The sequence below is a fragment of the Triturus cristatus genome, chromosome 9 (assembly GCF_964204655.1).
Source record: "Triturus cristatus chromosome 9, aTriCri1.1, whole genome shotgun sequence".
NCBI classification, from domain to species: Eukaryota; Metazoa; Chordata; class Amphibia; order Caudata; family Salamandridae; genus Triturus; species Triturus cristatus.
The window spans coordinates 710,327,125-710,350,396 of record NC_140592.1 but is presented as its reverse complement, the minus strand read 5'-3'; the positions used below and the strand labels follow the sequence as shown (position 1 = coordinate 710,350,396).

General features: G+C 44.1%; 1 protein-coding gene across 2 annotated transcripts in view; it reads left to right on the top strand.

Annotated features, from left to right (window-relative positions):
* The window catches only part of LOC146798564 (N-acetyllactosaminide beta-1,3-N-acetylglucosaminyltransferase 2-like), an 87,134-nt gene that overhangs the window by 44,223 nt on the left and 19,639 nt on the right, over window positions 1-23,272 (top strand). The window contains exon 1 of one of the 2 annotated variants that reach the window (XM_085625871.1): window positions 12,110-12,242. The exons of the other annotated variant lie outside the window; for it this stretch is intronic. The gene's annotated coding sequence lies outside the window, so the exon portion shown is untranslated. Of the gene's footprint in view, window positions 1-12,109; window positions 12,243-23,272 lie in introns of those variants that run through there. 2 annotated transcript variants of the gene reach the window in all.

Sequence of the window (23,272 nt, the reverse complement as noted above, 5' to 3'; positions counted from 1 at the left end):
CGGAGTTGGACAGAATACCTGGAGATCTTTACTATGTTGAGCCGCGTATATGGAGACCTATATTAAACTCCGTTTTTAATGCCATTCCTCATGGGTGTGGGATAACTCAAGCACATGGAAGGGTGCTTAAACGATCCCAATATTTAAGAAAGTGGACCCCTCCAACTACAGGCTAATCCGCCTCATAGATACTGCACAGAAAGTATGTTGCAAATTCATCCTGACACATCTACATATATGGACCTAGGAAAAAATCATATTGCATTTGCAAGCTGGTTTCAGGGCATCCACAAGCTCATGATCCGGTGTTCCGCCATCTATTGCTTATATGGAAGGATGTTATTATTGGGAAGGGACCACTTCATGTTGTTTTTGTGGATCTTAAATTCGCCTTTCGATTCCATCCCAGGAGGTAAATTGTGGGCCGCTGTGAGTGATGCAGCGATGCCCAATGGTCTGTTACAACTTGAAGTGCATCTGCACCAAGATAACTTTGCACAAGTTAGGTGGAGTAAAGTTGGTGGTCGTACTAGGAACATAAATGTCTTAAAAGGAGTATGCCACGGTTGTGTCCTAGCCCCTACCTTGTTTACTTCGTATATGCATGGGTCGATTAACGTACTCTTTGATTGTGAGGGCAATTCCCCCTCCCCCCAAATTAGCAGGCAGATTAATTCTTTCAATCCTCTTTGCTGACGATACGCTGTTGATTTTGAACACGCCAATGGGCATGCAGAATGTTTTAAATAGGTTTGCAACAGCTTGCAATGACTTTGGCCTTGAGATTAATTGTTTTTAAAGGCCAAATGTATTACTTTTAACCCTCATTGATAGTTTAAAAGGAAACCTGAGGTTAGGATCAAATATTTTTGAGCAGTTCAAGGTTTTTGATTATCTAGGGGTTAGACTGGCTAGCAATTTGACATGGTCTGCCCATATCCAAAAGAGTAGTTTTGCATTACAGCACGTAGACGCAGCAGTTGTGAAAAATGTAAATCAATCGGTTTCCCGCCCTATCCCTCCCGCATTTGAAATCCATCAAGCAATAGGGATGGGCAATACTCTCTACAGGGCTGAATTGTGCGGTATGCAACAGACTAAGTTTAGAGCTGGCGGAAAACAAATATACAATATCACTACTAAATCTCCCAATAAATACACCACTGGTACCGTTTTTCCTCAATCTACGGTTAAAAACTATTAAAGATATTGCTGCACTGAAGGTTTTAGTGTTATGGGTAAGACTATGGACTAGCAAAACCCAGATTCCTCTTAAAGAAGCCTAAGCTGAAGTACACACTTTAGATAAAGCACTTGGACGAGTTGTGTGGTTTAAGGAGGTCAGACAATGGTTGTATAGCCTAGGGCTGAGGGCCTGGGGAGGATCCCAAGTCCTTGTCCAAAGACGTGGTACACCTTTTAAAAGCAAGGTTTTGGAATTGCATTAAGGGCTGCTGTTTTAATGCTGTAGCCGTTGGCACTTTAATTGAAAGGTTCTTAAATCTTAAATGTTTCTTCTTTTTTGAGACCCTCATGGATGAGATTGAACTAATACATGCACCTGCACTTTATTTACAATTCAGTTATGGGCCCTTGCCTTTGAACCTCAGGAAAAGCAAATGGAAGAATGCTACTGTACTCCCTGTGTGCAGCCTCTGCTCTGAATCTTTAGATCATTTTATGTTCTTTTGCCCTGCATACACTAAGATTCGAAAATGTTGGATAATTCCAGCATGCCGTCTGCTATTCTTTACCTGACCAGTAGAAGCTCTCCGAGTGCTAAGATCTGATACCACACAATGGCTAGTGCTTCCTTTATCAAGACATTTGCTTTATGCCTGGCGCATTAGGACTAAGACCCTAGCCATTACCACGTAGCACGGAATTAATATGACTGCTTTTGTAAATGTTAATATAATTAGAGTTTAATATGATATATTCTACATGGTAGGTTTACAAATGATGTGATATAGTCTTAATGATGCATTTATGTGTATCTTTACCAGAAGCAAGATATATAATTGGATGAGCTAGGATAAGTACTTGCTTGTTTTAGATCTTTTTTTAATAAGGCTAATACGTTTTTAGGATGTAATGGGATTGATGTAATAGTTGCTCTTTAATTAGATGAAGTAGGACATCTTTCTATGTCAAGCTTATTTTAAATTACTGTATAATGTGTTTATGGAAAGTATTTTTGTGCCTCTTAAATTGTGAATAATCATTAATTGGTCCAAATGTACCTGCATGGAAATAATTCTTGTTACTCATGTGTTTAAACATTAGTTTATACTTTCACATTCTATTTTATTAACCTCGCAATGAAACACATTTTATGTTAACTTCTCCTGTCACACTAATATGTAAATGTTATATAGACCTTTATTAGTCACGTTCTACACACAACACTTTTCATGTGGGAGACTTTAAATATGCAATACTCCATATTCCTTAGTAACATTGATCACACAGAATACATATTTGTGTTGACAATGCATGATTATGATGCACGCCTACAGTATCCCAGAATGGGTATAAAATTGCACTTCTCCAGAAGGTTGAGGATGAGTGTCCCTGTCTAATTCTGGATGGTTTGTAGACTTCTAGTGAGTTGCTTGGTGATCCCGGTATAGGTGTTTCCGTAGTTCAACTTGCTGGAGGACTACAGCATGAGTGGCTGTTTTTGTAGTGTTGCTTGAGAGTAATTTGAAGATATTCCTTAGCATCTTTAGAGTTTGGAAGCAGGATCCAGTGACCATGTTGACTTGTGTGGTCATGTCCAGTCTGCTGTCATTTATTCTGAGGTTCCTGGCGAGTGTGCTGGGTGTGGGCTTGAGTACACCTGGACCCCAATTGGACTCCAATAGAGAGGGATCTTTGTCAAAGATCACCAATTCTGTTTTGCTTTTTAGCTTGAGACAGTTAGCTTTCATAAGTTAGCAACTTTCTCATGACAGTGGTGAATTTGTTTCTTCTGTTAGAGGTCTTGTCCGAGAGGGAGAGTATGAGCTGTGTTTCATCGGCGTCTATTGATATTGTCCCCCGCCCCGCGACTGACGGAGGATCATCTCGATTAAGCAGCAAGTGCTAGCCCTTTTAAGGGGCTGTTCAGAGGGTGTCAGCACAAAAGTAAAGCATGGTTGTTACTCCAGTTACTTTCTGGAGCCCAAGAAGGACGGAGGCCTTCATCCTATTTTAGGCCTGCACCCTCCCAATACCATCCACTGAAAGGAGCAATTCAAAATGCTCACCCTGGCTCGGGTCTTATCTGCCCTCAACCATGAAGACTGGTATAGAGGTGTTAGACCTGCCGACCGGCTATTCCATATACACTTCCTACTACTCCATCGGAATTGCCTGTAGTTCCCAGTGGGACCCAAGTATTTTCAGTTTGCTGTGCTCCCCTTTTGGTCTCACTTGTGCACCTCGGGTGTTCACGGAAGTGATGGCGGTGGTAGCAACACACCTTCGGAGGTCAGGGGTTCCAGTATTCCCCTACCTTGACCACTGGCTGTTGAAGGTGGGCTCGCCCCAGGCAATGGTCAGCCCTCTCCAGGTTACAGCAAACTTCCTGTCCTCTTTGGGGTTCACTATCCGTGTGCTAAAATCACCCCTGACTCAGGTCACCCCCTTACTAGGAGCCATTCTAGACCTGGTCTGGTTCCATGCCTTTGCTCAGGGAAAGAGTCCAAGGCATTCTGGCTATTATCCCAGTCTCGCCACCTTGGTCCTGGATTTCAGTGAGGTCAACTCTAAGACTACAGGGTCTGAAGGCCTTCTGCATCCTGCTAGTCGAGCACACCAGTTAGCATATGCAGGTTTTGCAGTGGGACCTGAAGTTTGGTTGCCCAAATTCAAGGGAACCTCTCTGACCACATACAGATATCAAAGGAGGCTGCAAAAGCCTGCAGTCGTGGTTACTGAACTTAAATTTGGTAATTAGCAGACCTCCCTCCATACCTCACTTGGAGCTGACGGTGGTGACCTTTGCGTCATTTCTGGACTTGGGCAGTCACTTGGGGAAAGGTGGATATCGTAGGCCTGTGGTCTCCAGTAGAGTCCCAGCTCTATATCAAGCTTTCGGAGCTGAAGGCAGTCCAAGCTTTCCATCCATCCATCAAGGGGAAGCTGGTAAAGATTTTCTGACATCACCACAATCTGGTACTGCAATGAACAGAGTTTGGTGGGGTCCCGGTCGCTTTGCCAGGAGGCCTTGTATCTCTGGAGATGGCTAGAATTTTCTTTGTGGTGAACCATCTGGAAAGATCATTGAATGCCAGGGCGGACAAGTTCATCCATTAGCAGATGAATGGCGGTTACACCTGGAGGTGGTACAAGGTCTCTTCTGCAAATGGGGGAGAACCTTTGCTCGATTTGCTCACCACCACTGAAAACCCCTAATGTCAGCACTTCTGGGCATTGGAGTTTAAAAGCGTCTCTCGTTCAGACGCTTTACACCTCAAGTGGATCTCAGGACTCGTATACCTTTCCACCGCTGTATATCTTTCCTACCCCGAGTTCTCACAATCAACCCAGCCCGAGTCATTTTAGTGGCTCCGAATTGGGCACTGAGAATATGGTATCTAGAGCTCCTGGGCTTGAACATCTGTCCTCCATCTGCAGCAGCAGGGCAGGGATCTGCAACCAGGCCTTCACATTCCCCACCTTTCAGCTGCGCTGCTCAATCTCTAATCATGAATTCCTTCGACCTTCCTCTGAATGTGGTTAATATCATTTTGACTGCCAGGCATCCCTTGACAAAAACGGGATACTGCTATGGTTGGGTCAAGTTTGTGATTTGGTGCGGCACATGCCAGATTCACCCCCTACAGGCAAAATAGCCAGGGCTCGACAAATCCACTCGACCGCTCGCATTTGCGAGGTAAATTTAATGAGGTCGAGCTATTTTTAGTTCCTACTCGCCCTTTCTGGCGAGTAGGAAAACATACTAACTTTTGTCCTGTCTTTGAAAACTGAGAAAATGTGACAAGATAACCAGATTTAAAGGCCTTTTTATTGCTCACAAAGCAAATGAGCAATAAAGATGCCTTTAAATCATGTTATCTTGTCACATTTGCTCTGCTTTCATAGACGGAGGTCAAGTAGGTTACTGTTAGGTCAAGGAGATTTTTCAAGGTACTAGACCTGCAGGACTAGTACCATTTTTCGAGCCCTGAAACTAACGTTTTGTTGTTTTTGTTCTTTGCCTAGCAGGGCCTTTTCTGACAGAGTTAAAGGGTACCTTCTGTCTCTTTCATTTTTTTTTGTAGTTGGCAGATCTTACTTCTTTCATTTAAGTCTCCAGTTATGTGCTTTTAGAAAGGTTCACCACGTGTTTCCTCGCTCTTTCTATGCCATACCGTACTGGGAACATGACTTGGTCCTTTTGTTTCTAATGTGCACTCCATCCGAACTGATTAAAACTGTGTTCCTCGTCGCAATTGCAACAGCAAGGTGGGAAAGTGAGCTTCAAACTCTGGGTCAACCCACCATACACCACCTTCTTCCAGGCAAGCTGGTTCTGCAAGCACGAGTATTCTTCTTACCAAAAGTGACACCTTTCCATGTCGTGCAATCCATCACCCTCCAAGTGTTTTATGTTCCGGCTCGCCCCTCCTCAAAGGAGAGTCCATCACTTGGACCCAAAGAGAGGGGTTAGCTTCCACGTAGATAGTACCAAAGAATACCGGGTGGACGACAAACGTTTTGAGCGGTTCTATGGAGTGAAGAAAGTCAAGGCTGTGCAGAAGAGGACCATCTCCAGATTGATCATACTCTGCATTAAGATCTGCTACTCATTGAGTAAAACAGCATGCTCATTCTACTAGACCAAAGCTGCTGCACTGGGTCAGCATGCTGAGTCCTTGTCTTAGACATTTGTCATCCAGCTAAGTGAATATCCCTCCATATTTTGACAGAGCATTATTGTCTGGACAGGCTGGTCCACCAAGAGGGGCATTTTGCTTGCTCGGTCTTGCAAGACTCTGGTTTAAATCCATTCACAGACCCTCCTCCAAATAGGTAGAGAAATCTGTGGTATCGGACTTGTTAATTATACCCAAAGTGTTGGATGAGTGGTTATACTGTTACATTGACAGGGAACTGTTGAAAAAAGTTTTAGACCAGGGTTTAGGGTACATTATGCGGGACAAACAGTAGGCCAATGGGCACAGAGCCCCATATGTGTTTATCTCATATCGGTTTATGGATTTACGGAAATTTTACTGACCAGAGTTGGCAGGGAGATAAGAAGGCAGTTTGGATTCTGAGAGATACCCTTTAGTGAGCTTACTGTAAAACCGCTGGGCATTGTCCCAGATAAAGTATAGTGAGGATTCAGGCTTATTCATCACCTGTCTCAACTTGAAGGGAACTCAGTTCATGATTCTATCGCCCAGAGAAAGCATAATAGAATAGGCTTAAAAAATAAATCCTATTCTAAATACTTGGTTTAAATTCAGCTCACTAGAGTCCTGTTTATAAGAGGCGATGTCATGGTGTTTAAAGGCTTTAGAGAAAATAAAATGATATGTTCTAGTTCTGTACACTAGAAAAAAAGTTGTTTAGAACTGTAACAGTTAAAATGTAAAGGGACTAACGCATGGATTTATGACATACAGAAGTCAGTGATCAGTTGCCCTTCTCAGTTATAAATTGCTGGAATGACTCTGGATGCTACCTTGGGGTCAGCCAGCTAGTATAATTGTTTACTCATCTTGACGCCAGGTTTGAATATGTGGCAATGCGAGGACTCTAGACTAGTCTAGCTGTGTTTGAGTACCAGATTATTAAATCTGGTTCTCCACTCGATCCTTCAAATCCTTCTGTTTTGGCCAATTGGGCATCCTTTATCTATCCGATCATAGTCTATCTTGGCGTATTCATTAGCTCCGCTATTACAGTTGTGGTCTCGGAAGCATGTGCTGTGCTGCCCCTGCTGAAGAAGTCTTCTCTGGACATCACAAACCGCAGAGCTTTCAACCAGTCTCCCTGCTCCAGCTTGTGTCCAACCTGCTAGAGAAGCATATTAATCAGCAACTTCCTTGAGACTCACAACAGGCTGCGTCAATCTCAATCTGATTTTCGCTCCAATAACAGCACTGAATCTGCCAATGTTGTAGTAACTGAAGAACTGAGATGGACACTTGATAAAAGATGGTCTGCATCAGTCACCCTGTTGGAGTTGAGTGCAGCATTTGACACAGTGTCTCATAATGTATTGCTAGCTAGATTGTGTGGGATCTGCAATAAGGCTCTGTATGGTTCAAATCTCTTCTGGAACTTCGATCCTTCCAGTTAGCTATGAAGTCTTTTTCTTCCACGCCCAGACTAAGACCATTTGATGTTCCCCAGGGATCATTGCTGAGTCTGATGCTTTTTAGGTCGAGCCTGGGCAGTGCATGCGCTGCTCTGCGAGGCATGCTGCATTGAGATACAGCATAGAAGCCTCACCCATTTCCCGCCCATCTTTTCAATTGGCTCCGGTTTAATGTCTTTGCAAAATTGTTGCTTTTAATTTGTGAGTAGGCTTAGTAGTCCCTTCTTGGTACCGCTTTGTCTGCATTAATAACCTCCCATAATGACTGGACTTTTTACTGGTGGTGTTGCACGGTCTGCTTTAAAAGTCTGTGAGCACAATCTTTGTTTTTTCGGTTGGCTAGCTCTGGCAATCTATTGCTTTTCGCTCTCACGCCCTCCCTCTCTTCATTGCTGCACTTAATCTCCCCAGTGCCATCCCCACATCGTCCGTGCTTTAGCAGTCCTCATTTAGTTTCCCTTACATCGTCATGCATACTTTTAGCGTGGTGCCCGTTTAACGAGCGCTGCACTTTCTTTTGCTTGCAGCATCTGCGCTGCATCTCCTCCATCCACAAAGCAAGGAAAGGGTGCAGTACCACAGGCTGTTACTAGGTGTCCCTGTGGAGTTTTAAACAGACCTCTATTAGCAACATAAGGCACTGCACCCACAGGGACATCTAATAACTGTGCTAATGCCCCCTTTCCTTGCTTCGTGCATTTTCTTTTTTCTTACTTGCATTTGGCCTCGTGGTTCGGCATTAGCTTGCTCAATTAGAATAAAATAATAGTATAAAATAAAAGATTTGCAATGTAATTGTTACGAGCATTGCTGAAAGTTTGAGCTATTGGCGTTGCAGTATGGTTAGCAACGCCAATAGCTCAAACTTTCACCAATGTGAGACCTATTGAATTGCAAATGCTTGTTAATATATATGTGCAGCCACTAGGAAACCTAGTAGAATAATTTGCCTCGTTTTGCTTTCTTAAGTGGACAACATGCACCTTATTTGTTCTCTGACCACTGTCCGCAAGGCACTTCGTACAAATTGAGGGATTGTCTGTCGTCTGTAGTTGGCTGGATGGGCCACAACTGCTTGAAACTGAGTGGGAATAAAATCGAAATCATGGTGAAAAGAAATCAGCCCAACTTTAGGTGCCCCCAGCTCTAGCTTGAGTACTTTGGGCCTTTTTCAAGGCCCAAATCTGTAGTCCAGAACCTAGGCGTTTTGAATGAGAATAATTTAGCCTCTGACCGTAAAATCTAAATATGGTACACCTGTTGGTTTGGCCTCCTAAGCTGTGTGAAAAAGATATGTGGGCTCCACTCTACTTCACAAAAAACTATAGTTCAGACTTCTAACATCTCGCTTGGACTGTGGTAATGTGCTGTACTTGGACGCCATGCAGGTGGCTTTTAAAAGACTACAAATATTTGGAAATGCTGGAGTTTGGCTTCTTTGCCACATTCCTAATCATCACTCTGTATCCTCCACCTATGTAACCTAGACTGGCTACCAGTAAGACAGCTTGTAAAATTCAAGACACTTTGTTTCATATATTGGGCCTTTTTTTAATCTTGACCTATGCATCTCAGAAACCTCATTTGTACATTTGCGCCAACCATAATGTTAAGGTCATCTATCTTGATGCCGGCAGAAGTCCCCAGATAAACCCCCTGTGAGGTGACTGTAGGGTGCAGTCTGTGATTGTCAATTGAGCACACTAAAGAAATCCAAACATGACCCTCATCGGAACTAGTTGCCACTATTTAATGCCCCAGTTTGTGTAGTTGGATTACTATTTCCTAGAGCCTTTTACGGAGCATAACTAGATAACTTTAGTAAACCCACCTCTACCCAAAAGTTACATTTTGTACCCACGAGGTAAGTTTCTTGTAAAAGCAGTAACTCCATTGAATGACCATGGAACTGCAGAGCTGTTCGTCTCTTGGCGTGATCATTAAGGCCATTGACATTCCATATCATCCCTTCCGTGCTACCCTGTCACTGAAGCATGCTGACCCTACTCTAAGCATCCCTGTCAGTTGTGTGACCAAGTTAGTTTCTCTTGTTACCATGCCTCTCGCTTTGGTTTCTATTCATTGGTGTGTAGTTGCTGTGTATGGGTGGTATTGTTCCTGGTTGGAATACAGAATTCCGTTTTCACCAAGCCTCATGTGCTTTTGTGTGTATAAAACAAATATGACCTACCTTTTAAGGAGCACCCTTAAATTATCAGGATAAAGTAACATGTAGTCCAACTGAATTGCCCTGAGTTTCTTTTTCGACATCCCTGAAGGACTTCCACAGTTGCTGGACTAGTTTTGTATAGTCGGTGCAAATTATTACGTTGGCGGATTCATGACATAAGTCTCCCTTGTGTTGGGGGGGGCAAGCGGCATATTGACTTGCTCCATGTGGTTGAGGAGTCTTGCTATAAGAGGCCTAGGTGGGTGCATAATGGAGGCCTTGTGGCAGAGCACTATGTGCCCCCTCAGTCACAAAGTTGGCAGATTGTTTCTCCAAGAGTCCAGGACTGATATTTGAAGGGGGTGGCCTTTACCCCCTCCAGCAAAACCCGACATTATATGGTTGTTGCATTGTGACCTCCCTTCTGCATCTTCTCTCTCGTTTCATGTTGGGGGTGAAGTGAGGTTTAATTAACCAACTTTGCATACTTTGGTTGATGTATTGTTGCACACTGGACAAGGGGAGCCTTTTTTAAAGACTGAAGGAGTCTGTCTGTTGCAGGGCAAAATATCCTTATCTGATAAGGGAAAAATGACAAGAGCCCACAGAGCAAGGAACAGGCCGGATATTTTGCAGGGTGAGGTCCAGTGACTTAAGTCTTTTGTTTGTATTAGTGTTTTGGGGTGTATGAAGCCTGCAACAGTTTGTACCCATCTTGTTGCTTGTTTTCTTTGGATTTGCTTTGATTAGGAAAAGAAGTGTGTATATGTGGCTGGAATAGTTGGATGTAATTCTATGGAACTAACTTTGAAGATTATTGTAACTCCAACAGTAAAGTGGAGTTTGTTGCAGTAAAGTGGAGTTTGTTGCATGACTTCCAAGAGTGGAGTTTCAGATCACTCCCTCCTCCAAGGGCGATTGATCTCACCAGTTGAACCCATCAGCTAAGCCTTTCTGACTGCCGCTGAAGGAACTCTAACAGGATTAAAAATTATCCAGCACATGCATTCTACACAGTGAGAAGCGGTATGAACACAAACGGCTCACTAAGGGACTGATTAAGACCCTGGCAGTCACACCGCCAGCCTGCTGCAGCGGCAGTCAGGACAGATGGCGTCATTTCAGCTACCGCATTACATGACCACCGCTGAGCTAGCAGTTTGTCAGCGGCCATGGAGAAGCAGCATGCTTTGGCTTTAGGAGAGAGCCTGAATCCAGTGCCAGCCGCACTGTTGTGTCTCCTGCAAGTCAGGTGCACTGTTTCCATGCCCCATGTCGTGCATAGCAAACGGTGCGCGCACCAACCATGCTGGCATAGAGGCACAACATGGGCCCCGGCCACAGTTCATATGGTCTTATTCGCCCTGGTGCCCTTTTTCTGACCTTTTGTCCACCTTTTCGTGACGGGGTCCCCACCGCCCCCAACACAGGAGCTCAGATCTTGGCGGTGGTGACAGTCTGGAGACTGTCTCACTGCCCTCCTCATAATCCGGAGGTCGAACCACCGCGTATGCGGACTGTTAGACCGCCAGAAACCGATGGCGGTTCCCAGACCACCAGGGTCATAGTCAGTCCTAAAGTCCTAATAAACAGTTCTAGATTGTTGAAATGGTCTTGTTTTGTTGTTTTGAACTTTGTAGTATCCTAGTTTACTGTTCGTGCTTGTGTATGCCATTTTCCCCCCATGCTCTGCCAGACAGCTTGATGTAGTTCAAGATGATTTATTGTATGTATGTAGATGAGCCCCACCAGGAGCAGCCAGCATGCTGGCACCCTGAGCCCCACCAGTGACCACCTCACCGGTCACCTCCAACCTGCGCGTACCAGATCTCTCTTCACACAAGCCTGTCTTTGTGAATGTATTTCACAAACACCACACAAGAACAGTGTGACTCTGATTTGTTCTGTCTTCACAAGCGCCTCAAGATCAAAGCGACTCAAGTGTGTTGTACTCTGTGTCATGTGTCTACATCAATTAGATCTGCGCCTTCAAGGGAAGTAAGCATTATCATTTTGGACTTTTTACATGTCATCTCTAGAATGAATGCTGCGCAGTTCGATATGTTTAAGGACATTTGAAGTGTCTGGCGTAGTGCAACCTTCACCAATCAATGTGTGGGTTTGACACGGTTGCTATTGCCGTTTATTACACTGCCATAGAAAGAAACGACAATTAAAGAATCAGCTGAGCTGTGCCTGAGGCATTCTTTACTGGTAGTAGTATGCACCCTTATACAACGGCTTTCCTCCTGGGTGTTATTTGTTGCACTGTTTCAATCTTTCACTTTCCTGTCAATGCCAGATCATCTTTTATTTTTTTTTATTTGGCCCAGTGAGTCGATTACTCATTTTACTGGCAAGTTTTACTGGGTTTCATACCGTGGAACATCTTGGGCAGCTCAACCGCTTCCTGGTATTTCAAAACTGTGACGCGAGTCTGCTGTTTGCACGCGCAACCCTACCTGCATCTGTAGAGAGTCTTCCATCATCTCGAGTCTCACTCTCTGCGTTTGTGCTGCTGCGCTGTAACGTTTTGCTGCTTGAGCGCGTCTGGAGCCATCCGGCACAACGTACATCACGTGCTGCCGTTGTGTTGTTGGACACTTCTACCAAGGACCTGTCTGTACCACTAAACATTCTTTCTTTTAAGTATTTGGCAACCACGTTCTGTTCGCAGACAATAAAATTATCGGCAAGTTGAAGTTGACCGTTGATCGTCTCAACAAGATTTTCGTCTGCACCGTGAAGCTACAGGTTTTCTTTTTTCTTTATTTCTTGTGTTTTGACATGACTGAAAACCGTGCACAGTTGTGCGGCTGACACAAGCGCAGATGTTTACAAAGAGGACAGTTTTCGTCAATTTTAATTTACCTGATACATACCCCGACAAGCACTACTGTACTTTTAATGCATCTCGGAGCACTGTTTCATTGTGTTTTTTGCCAACTCATCGTGCCCTTCAATCAGTTGTTTATTTTTTATGCACCAGTGCACTGTATGTTCAAAAGGTAACCAGATTCTTTCTTGTACTTACTTCGTACTGCTGTTTTTAGGTCTCTGCCTGCCGAAAGCAGCACATGAACTGCTGTGAAAGCAGAGGCCTTTTGAAATCGATACGATTCCAGCGTGCTCGTGGGGAGACGAAGGAGACAAAAGATGTGCACATGGGGATTGGATGCTTTACTGGCGGAGTGATACTATGGGGACATTTTTTCGCCGTCAGTAAAGGCAGTCCCCGCATGCACATCTTCTGTCCGCCCTGTAAAGAGCCGTTCGCGTCCCATGATGGGCTGCGCTTGTTTAAACTACCACCTGCTTCCTACATTTACTCAGTCTGGAAACACTGACAAATATCAGAAAAACATCGTTTTGGCTATAGTGATTTGCCCAAGGTGTCACAGATTAAGCGGCTCTAGGTCTTCTGGGGCATAGCCGATGGCAGCGTCGCAGGCCGTGTTTCCTGGCATGGCTGTCCTGTATGGGATCATTCCAGTTTTTTATTATACATCTTTCCTTGTACAGCTTGTGCATGTTACAGGATTGTTAAAAAAAACAAGCGAAGGACGATAAATTCACATCAAATGGTCCCAGCTGTGTTCATGTCCGAAGCAGCTTCGCGTGAACTCTCCACTTCGAAAGTGTTGGTGTTCACGTGACGAAACACTGCAAAGCCATCCTGTGGTAGCACTTTAGAAAGCAGACTGTCACTTTAACGGCGCCTGTGCCTTTCCTCAGCGTGTGCTGTTGTTTGCCCACCTTCGAGTGTGGTGAAAGGTCTGATGTGAGTTTTTTTTAGCGGCTGCACTGCACTCTTTCATCACACCTTCAACGCTTAACCCCACCCCCTACTGCCGGGTGCACCTAGAAGCCCTGGGGGCGCCTTGCCCTCTCCCCTGATATTGCTCACATTGTGGGCACTGCCGGCACCTACCCCTCACTGCTGTGCTGCGGGGTCATTGCTGCTGGGAAGCGCACCAGGCGTCTCCCTCTGACAGCGAACAAACACTGGCAAAACCAGCGGGCGTGTTTTGTAAATCACTCAGCAAGTCCAACTATTTGGCTTTGCCAATGCTTGTTTTCAATAGGATTTGCTTTTCACCATCCGCAGAATTATGTTGCCAGGAAGATACTTTGAGGGCGAAATTTCATGATGACGAAATGATCCTCGAAAAAAATTTAGCTAATCGGAATTATATTCTTAGTTATCAATAAAGGAGACATAAACCATTAAAATAAAGACATGCCTCTAATTAAAAACCCAAGTGCTATTAATAGAGCTAGCTGATGGCATTATTGCGAGAGTTGGACCCAATTATGTGATAGAGTTAACTAAATTATGGGGCAAAAAAGGGAAATAATGCAGCACATTCAGAAACGTTATTACTTCACTATTTTGTATTTTTGTACATGTATTAACACTGTATGGATGAAAGGGTCACCTCATTAATATCGGTGTAACATCTAAATGCAGAAATGAACTGAAAGGGGAACTTGTCTCCATGTGACTAAGGCCTATCACTGTGCGGCAACACGTGGTCGGTTTTAGTAATTTATGAGCGGTTAGGGCTAGAAACAGCTTTTTTTATTAATGTATGCAATTCTGCAGAAGGTGGTGGATTGTTTAGCAAGGGTGGCAAATCCATATTCATGCGGATAGCGGTGCATTTGCAGAATCTCATAATTCCAGTGGCCCTGCTAAGAGGAGCTATAGGGGAAGGATTTGGTTGGTTCTAGTAAGGTTCATAGTTGGGTTATAAGATGGATTTAGGGTTAGGATCAGAGTTAGGGTTGATGAGGTAGATTGGGGTTGGGATCAGGGTTGGTGATGTAGATTTATGTTTTAGATAAGGGTTAGTGAGGTAGATTTGGGTTAGTCAGGGCTATGGTTTCTGAAGAAAATGTAGGGTTAGGATTGGGCTTGGCGAAGTAGATAATGGTTTAGGGTTGGTGAGGTAGTTTTATGTTTGGGATCACGATTAGCTTTGCTAAGTTAGATTTAGGGTTGGGATCAGGGTTCGGGTTGGTGAGGTAGATTAGGGTTAAGGTCAGGGTAGGGTTGCCGAGGTAGATTTAGGACTACGGCTGGTGAAGTATATTTAGGGTTAGAATCATGGTATGGGGCTGCTGTGCTAGATTTAGGGTTAGGATAAGGGCTAAGGTTACATGGGTTGATTAAAGATGAGGGTTGAGTCAGGGTTGTGGTTGCTGAGGTAGATTTAGGGTTAGAGCCAGGGTTGTGGTTGCTGAGGTAGATTTAGTTTTGTTGTTGTAATTCTTGTTATTATTAGTGATTTGTAAAGCGCACAGCTACCTAGACACAGCTTCTTACCACTAGCCTCCTCACTATACCAAGGGCAATCAAACCATCACATGACCATTATAGTGATGGAAACAGGCAAGTTTTAAACTACATCGTGTGTGTGGCGGTCACACCAGAGCTTATGGTAGAGAAAAGCAAATTCCCGGCCACCCCGGAGGGACTTCCTTATCCTAGGAGAACCGTTACCAGGTCCTTATGGCTAGAACGGAGAACACGCTTTGGAACATATATTTAGACTCCAACGGTCTCCGATATATTGGCCCAGTATTGGCGAGGCACTTGTGCATGTAGCATAAGGTCTTAAATTGGACTCCCTGCTCAATAGGAAACCAGTGCAAAGTAAGCAACAAACTAGCTGAGGAGGTGAACCTGGGTGGATGATGAAGTAAACGGGCTGCCACATTTTGAACACTTTGGAGCCTTTCGAGCAGGGATTTTGCAGCACCCAGACATAAAACATTACTGTAAACCAGTCTGGAAATCACCAGAGCCTCGACTACTGTTGGCTGAACAGAGACCGAAAACTATTCCAAGATTCTGTTTAGCCATTGAGGGATGCCAAAGCACATGGCAGCCACCTCATTTATCTGGTGACGCAGGGACAGCTTGTCATCTAGCCATACTCTCCGACTTTTCACCACCTGAACTGGAAAGGGGGTCTTACTCATAGTAGATGGCGACCCTAAAGGTGGGGGTGATTGGCCCAACCTCAGTCTTGTCCTCATTCAGTTTCAGTGAACTGATATTCATCCAAGCTGAAACTTTGGCAAGGCTTATATTAATGGCTTCAACAATGCGGCTTTCCTTGGTGGATAAAGATACCACCATTTGAGTGTCATCGGCATACAAAAAAGTGTAACCGCATGGGATTCGATTCCACAATGTCGGCAAGAGGCCTTACATATTGATTGGACAGAAGTGGGCTAAGGGTAGAACCCTGTGGCTCCCCTGAGGCAAGAGGGTGTGACTTGGACTTGTATTGATGAGTGTCCCTGAACGTTGCCTTATACAGGAAATATCTTAGCCATGGCAAGGCTGTGCCCTACACTGCCATTCCTTCTAGTCTGTGAAGCAGAGTGGAGTGATTCTGTGTTGAATGCAGCGCTGAGATCAAGAAGAATCCGTGCCGCCATCCTGCTGGAGTCTAATTGGCCTCGTAGATATTACATCACACCAAGAAGGGCAGATTCAGTGCTATCGCCAGCCCTGAAGCCTGATTGTGAAGAGTGCAGTATCCCATTTAGCTTAATGTAGGATGTAAGTTGCAGATTTACATGTTTTTTTCAACACCTTAGCTAGGGTAGGCAAGTGGGAAATGGGTCTATAGTTTGACCATTTGAGAGGCCCAGGTTGGGCTTTGTGAGTAGAGGTGTGACTAAGGCCCTCTTCCATGCTAAAGGAACAAGGCCTTCCACCAAAGACATTCAGAAGCTAAGTGAGATGTTCCATAGTTTAAATGGCCAACTTACCCTATACAAAAGTGGGGTAGGTTTAGTCTGAGAGTCCGGGTTATGGTTACGGAAGAAGATTTAGGGTATCAGGATTGGGGTTGGTGAGGTAGATTTAAGGTTGGAGACAGCGTTACGCTTGCTGAAATAGATTTACGATAAGGGTCAGGATGAAGGTCAGTGAGAGGTTTAGGATGAGTCTGGTTATGATTACTTAAGAAGATTTAGTATCCGGATTGGGTTAATAGGGTTAGTATCAAGATTGGGGTTGGTGAGATAGACATGGTTAGGGCTGGAGATGTAGATTTAGGTTTAGAGTCAAGGTTAGGGTGAGTGACGTCGTTTTTGGGTTAGGCTCCGGATTAGTATTAGTGAGGTAGGTTTAGGGTTAGAATCCAGGTTGGTGAGGTAGATTTAGGGTTGGGATCAGGGTTAGGGTTGCTGAGGTAGATTTATGGTTCCAGTCTGTGTTAGGGTTGGTGAGTGTAGTTTCTTCATCAAGGAGTCTGTATAGAAGTTTAGTTATTACTGGCTCACAACAAGCTGCAGATTGCAGAGCATGTTACATGGTAATAAACTGTGCAAAAAGGGTCATCTCACCCAATGCATCCATCCACGAGACCTCGAACCAAAGGAAGAAAATCTTTAACATTTCCCGAGAAATATCAAATCCTGAAGACTAAGCAGAAACAAATGACTGGATTTCAAAGAATGAAGCAGAATTCCTACTAACCAAAACACCAAGGATGCCATACTTTTATTCTCTCCCTAAAATTCACAAAGATCGCAGACCCCCCTCCTGAAAGACTGATTGTCTTTGGAATTGGTTCAATTCTAGAACCACTGTCCCAATTTGCGGACCAATACTTTAAAACCCCTGGTGCAACAAACTCCAACTTATCTCAAGGACACTAGAGAATTGTTGAATCTTCTGAAAGAACAACCATGCTCAGAAGATAGGATGTTACTGGTAGGACTAGATGTTAAGTCTATATACCAGTTTACCCCAACAGAAAACTTTGGAAACGTTAGCGACATTACTGTTCAGTAAACAATGGGACTATAAGACACCTAGACATTTTGTCCTTGAGTGTTGCAGACTGGCTTTAACCGAAAATCACTTTGCAGGTACATTGTGTTGTTATATTCAATGTCACGGTACTTCAATGGGCAGTACATTCACCCCAAGTGTAGCGGGTTTATATGTGAGTAATTTTGAGGAGACTCTCATACAGAACACCACAAACCCATATCTACAACAGATTGTTTTTTGGAAACGCTACATAGATGATATCATCTTGATCTGGGAAAGCTTAACCGACTTCCACAGATGGCTAAACACCAGAGATGAATGGCTGAGATTCACCTACACAGCAAACAATAAAAAACTGGGATTTGCTGGACACCACCATTTTCATTGAAAATGATCAAGTGCAAACTAAAACTTTTTTCAAACCAACTGCTAAAAATAGCCTACTTTGATATAAAAGCTTTCACCCACGCCTGCTCCGAGAAAACCTTCCCTACAGCCAATTTTTGCACTTAAGACGGAATTGTAGTAACATTCAAGACTACAAGAGCCAAGCGAAGGACCTCTTTGACAAATTGAAGTACCGGGACTACCCTACAAGCACTATCAACAAATGCCAGAAGAGGGCAAGAAACCAGCAAAGAGACAGTCTCCTGCAGATAAGAAAAGAACCGGTGAAAGATGTGGTTACTTGTGTCAGTACCTATAGCACAGCCTCAAATAACATTAAAAAAAATTGTGAATAAAAACTGGCGAATCCTGACCTCCGGGTCCTTAAACTGGCCAAAACCGAGGTTTACAAATAAAAGAACGAGAAACCTGAAAGACATGCTGGTACACACAAGACCACCACCGCTGACACGAAGTGAACCACCGCCTATGTTATGGAACAATCCACCAGTGACTGGACATTATCCATGTGGTTCCTGTTCCGTTTGCCACTTAACAACGGCCACAAAAACCATACTACTACTGCCTAATTTGAATGAATGAAATAAAACTTTATTTGGTTATTTACAACCATAAAAGTATACACTTAGCAGCATAACATTCCATAGATAAGCAAGTCAGGATCATACAATATACAATACATTTCTTAAACCTATAATTCACAACTATAAAAATGCAAATAAAAAATCCTCTTAAAATTAACAAAAACAACTTATTACATTATTGAGTCACACTGACCTTCTAGTATGTCTCACAAATTGCTTCTATCCATTAATAACCCATTCTCCCTGAATCTAAAAAGATCTAGATTTCATCAGTGCTCTTTACATTTAAGAAACTCTTTCACTTTGTTTATATATTTCCCAATAGCACAGGCTATATCTAGGTTCTTCATTTCCACTTAAAGGTTTACAGCTTGCAACCTATTTTTAATTTCATATTTTTAAAAAATCTGGCCTAAAATCTTTCTTCGTATATCTAAAATCTTAAAACAGTCTAATTAAATATGTAAAATATCACAGGTAGTGCCTAAAGTGCAGGTGCATTTTCCATTGCTATTTATCATTAAGATTTTTACCCCATTGTTCACATAACGGGGATTTAGCCCAATTCTCAATCTTAACACTTCGCACCGTAACAGGCAACTAGGTAACCTGTCGATATAGGGGTAATGTAAATCATTTTTCCATGCTGAGGCCATAAAAGCAACTGAACTTTTCCGTAAGAGGTATTCTTGATCATGGGTTCGGGACGCTTCTATTCCCAATGTCCTAAGTTCTTTCTTGTCTATCTTTAGGCCTAAGTACTGAGGGCACAACTTTAGCTTTAAAACACCATATGCTTGAATAATTGAAGCTCTGGTCTCTCTTGCCCAAGACAACTCACTATTGGCAATTTCATTTTTACACCACTGTGAGATTTTTTGATCCTCACCTGATCCTAACCACTGCCAGAAATGCAATAAAGCCATGCAAGCGGTTATACCCCATCATGGGTATGCACCTGAGGGATTTTTGACATCTCCCACCTGTCTCTGTTTCGGCTCTCCTGTCCTAGGAGCGTCCCCATCAGTTGTGGTTCAGAGGCCCAAATTCGATTCTAGGATGAGGAGCAACACGGGTTTCCTCTTAAATGCGAGGTCCTTGATTAAAAATAACTTAGCTTTTAAGGATTTCGTATTGTCCAGAGTCCCGGACTGGGTCTTCACAACTGAAACCTGGGCAAAGGATTCCTCAGGTCCCGATCTTGTGGAGGCAGTCCCAGATGGCTATACTCTAGTGAGAATGGATAGAGTGGGCCGGATGGGGGGAGGGATTGGCATCCTTCACAGGGACCATTTGTCCTGTCACATCACTCCCCTAGACGATTATCAGGAGTCCTTTCAGGCTCTCCAATTTTCTATCAATGGTGCATATGGAGTGCCGTTTAAGGGCCTCCTCATTTACAGACCCCCAGCAAGCAAATCAGATTTTTGCAGTCAAATGCTCAAGAGCTTAGAGCCATACTTTGGCTGTGACCATCTCACTGTTTTGGGGGATGTAAATTTTCATTTAGAGAAGGTGGACTCGTCCGAAACCCAATCTCTTTTGGATACCTTTTCTGGGTGCGGGCTGACACAGTTAGTCAGAGGACCCACCCATTTGGCGGGCCATACGCTCGATGGGGTTTTCTCTAACGACACTCGGTTGGTCACTGAACTGCCTTTTCCCCTCTCATGGTCCGACCATTATGCGATTCCCTTGGTCTTAACGACCTCCCTGTCCAGCAATAGGGGTTATAAGCCTAGTAAGTTTGAACGAAGACGTAATTTAAAAAAGCTAACTAATAATTTACTCGCTCCCAAACTTGCAGGGCTATTGATTACCCCTGGGGAGGATGTAACATCAGCAGTGGAGAGGCTGGAGAACGGGGTCACAATAGCCCTTGACGAACTTGCACCGGCCACCTTGTGCTATTCTGCCAGAAGAACTCCCTCGGCCCCTTTGGTTCTCTGAACCACTAAGACTGCTTAGGCAGGGATTACGGCGACAGGAACGTCGTTGGCGGTCTAGTGGGTACTCGTGTGAGAGGGACAGACATAAAACTCTCTTGAGGATTTATAAGAAGGAGGTAATAAAAATCAAACAAGAATATTTCACCTCTTACCGCCTCACTTTCCTCACCCAAAGATCTCTTTAAAATCGTGGACACGCTCATCTCACTAAAGGTGCCAGATCCTGTGGTAAGCTCACAACAGTTGTGTAATGATATTGCACAATTTTTCAACACCAAGATTGTTGATATCCATTCAGCATTGGAGCTACAAAGGGTGACTCTATCCATCTCCACAGATTGTTCTTTGTCATCTTTATCTGAGGAGGTGTCCTCTGGAAGTCTGTCAAGTTTTCCTTCTCTCTCCCTACTGGATCTTGAAGTCCTCCTGGCTAAGGTTAGGTCGGGTTCCCCCTTAGACCCCTGTCCCCTTAAACTTTTTAAACAGTGTAAAGACTGTCTTCTTCCACCCTTATTGGGTGTGATGAATGGGGCAATGAAGGAAGGGACCTTCCCCCCTCAGTGGAAGAAAGCGGTGGTCAAGCCTCTTTTAAAAAAATCCACTCTTGACCCGGGTGTGCTCAAAAACTTTCGCCCCATCTCGTTGCTCCCAGCTCCTGCCAAGATGCTGGAAATCCATCTAAATAAGCATCTTGTTGACTTTTTGGAAGCCCATGATAGGTTGGACCATTCGCAGCACGGTTTTAGGAGAGAACACAGTACCGAATCTGCCCTTACTATCGTGCTTGACATCATTCGCACCAGGGTCGATAAGGGACTGACCACTCTCCTCATCCTTTTGGATCTCTCGGCTGCCTTTGATACCCTGTCTCCCTCGGTATTAACATCAAGGCTGAGAGAGATAGGGGTCAAGGGTACGGCACTTAGTCTGCTGGTATCCTTCCTGAATCAGAGGGAACAGAGAGTAAAGCTGGGGGAGTTCTTGTCTCCATCCCTTCCTGTGCTTTGTGGGGTCCCTCAGGGGTCGGCATTAAGTCCGACCCTTTTTAACATCTATGTTACCCCACTGGCCAGGCTTATTAGATCTTTCGGGATGGAGGTAATTTCTTATGCTGACGATACACAGATTCTGCTGTCTTTTACCCAACCTACTATCCTGGCTGCCTCCAATTTTAAAAACTGTATGAAGGCAGTCGCTCAATGGATGGTTTGTAATTCTTTGAAACTCAATGGGGAAAAGACCGAGATTCTGGTGTTCGGGGGAAAGGAGGATCTTTGGTCGGCTGATTGGTGGCCTTCCACAATGGGGGTGTGCCCCTTACCGTCGACTCTGGCTAAAAACCTAGGTGTTTTGATTGATCCCCTTTTGAGGATGGATCAACAGGTAAAGAGGACCATCTCCACCTGTTGGGGCCTCATAAACATCCTACGGAGGATCAGGCACTATTTGTCTTTCCAGTCCAGGAAACAAATTGTCCTGGCACTGATTGGTTCCAGACTTGATTATTGTAATGCTCTTTATTTGGGCATCAATAATGGCCTGGTAACCCGTCTTCAAATGGTGCAGAATGCTGCCGCTAGACTGGTCCTGGACCTGCCCAAACGGGCCTCGGCTCATACGGCAAGAAGGACCCTACATTGGCTCTCTATTGAGGCCAGGATATCCTTCAAGTCCCTGACTCTGATTTACAGAGCTTTGGCAACTAATCGGTCGGGTGGCGTGAAGGATCTGCTGGTCCCCTACACACCCCCTAGAACTCTCCGGTCGTCAAATAAGCTCTTGCTTCTAGTGCCCAGGATACGTAAAGCTAAGTGGGGAGGTAGAGCTTTTTCAACTCTTGCTCCTAGGCAGTGGAACTCCTTGCCCTTGGAGATAAGATCTCTTCCCTCGGCGCTGGCTTTTAGGAAGGCCCTTAAGACATGGCTTTTTGCCAAGGCCTATGCTTAGATATGATCTGCCTTACTTTTGAATTGTTTTTGGTTAGGCGCCTTGATGCCTTCGGGCTAAGTAGCGCGTTTATAAGTTTCTTTTCATTCATTCAGGTGATTCCCAATTCTAATCTTACTGCTTGTATCATGGACGATCTAGGCAGCGAGAACAAACATTTAAGGATATTTCCCTCTTCTTTGTCCCATCCCTTTTTTCCACTTAGAGTACCTCTGCACCATACAAAAATTGTGGGGGGACCATTGCTAAATAAGCTTTTAATAACGGTCTATCAGACCTTTCTCCATATACACTATTAAATCTTTTTAGCCCCTTTACAGAGGCCGATGCCCTTATTTTTTTTTTTTTATTTTTTTTTTTTAAAAACCTTTATTCGTGCATATTAAAAGAACAAATACGGGCCTACAACCTTCAGGCCGGCCACGATACGGTTAAGCACTGATACAAACATTACGGCCCCTGTACTTCAACGGTCAAGATTAGCGACATTTATGAATTATACACTGGAGAGATCCTTGACACCAGGGGGAGGAGAAGTGAAGGTGAATTTTAAAGTTTTTCAAAATAATGTTATCAGGGAAAAAGTCAGTGAAGAATAAGAACCAAGGAGATTCGAGTCCGCCCGAAATCTTCACCACACGGGAGAGCAGCAGCATCATTAAAACAGCAATGGAAGTAAAATCTCAGGCAGTGAGGCAATGCGGTTATATAACAGGATAATCACATGAGCAATTACGCACCCCTCCAGTGCCGCCCCCACTCAATCAACCCCACACCCGGACCCAGAATCGAAACAAGTATAGCGCAGAAACATAAAAAGAAAAAAGGCCCATAGAACTAATTAGAAACAGTAAATTACCCCCCCACCCTACACCAATGCGGAGGCTACGGCCTGCCCCCCCCCCCCAGCATAGTGCCTGTCACCCAATAAACCCGAAATATAGACAAGAAAGAGAGTAAGAATAGAATAAAGAAGGTTAAGAAAACATTACACCTATGATAAAGGGGGTGAGAAAAGAATAGGACTATTCTAATCTAAACTCCCAAAAAGAAAAAAGTGGGGAGGAGCCTACGTATCATCAGAGCGCCCTAAAC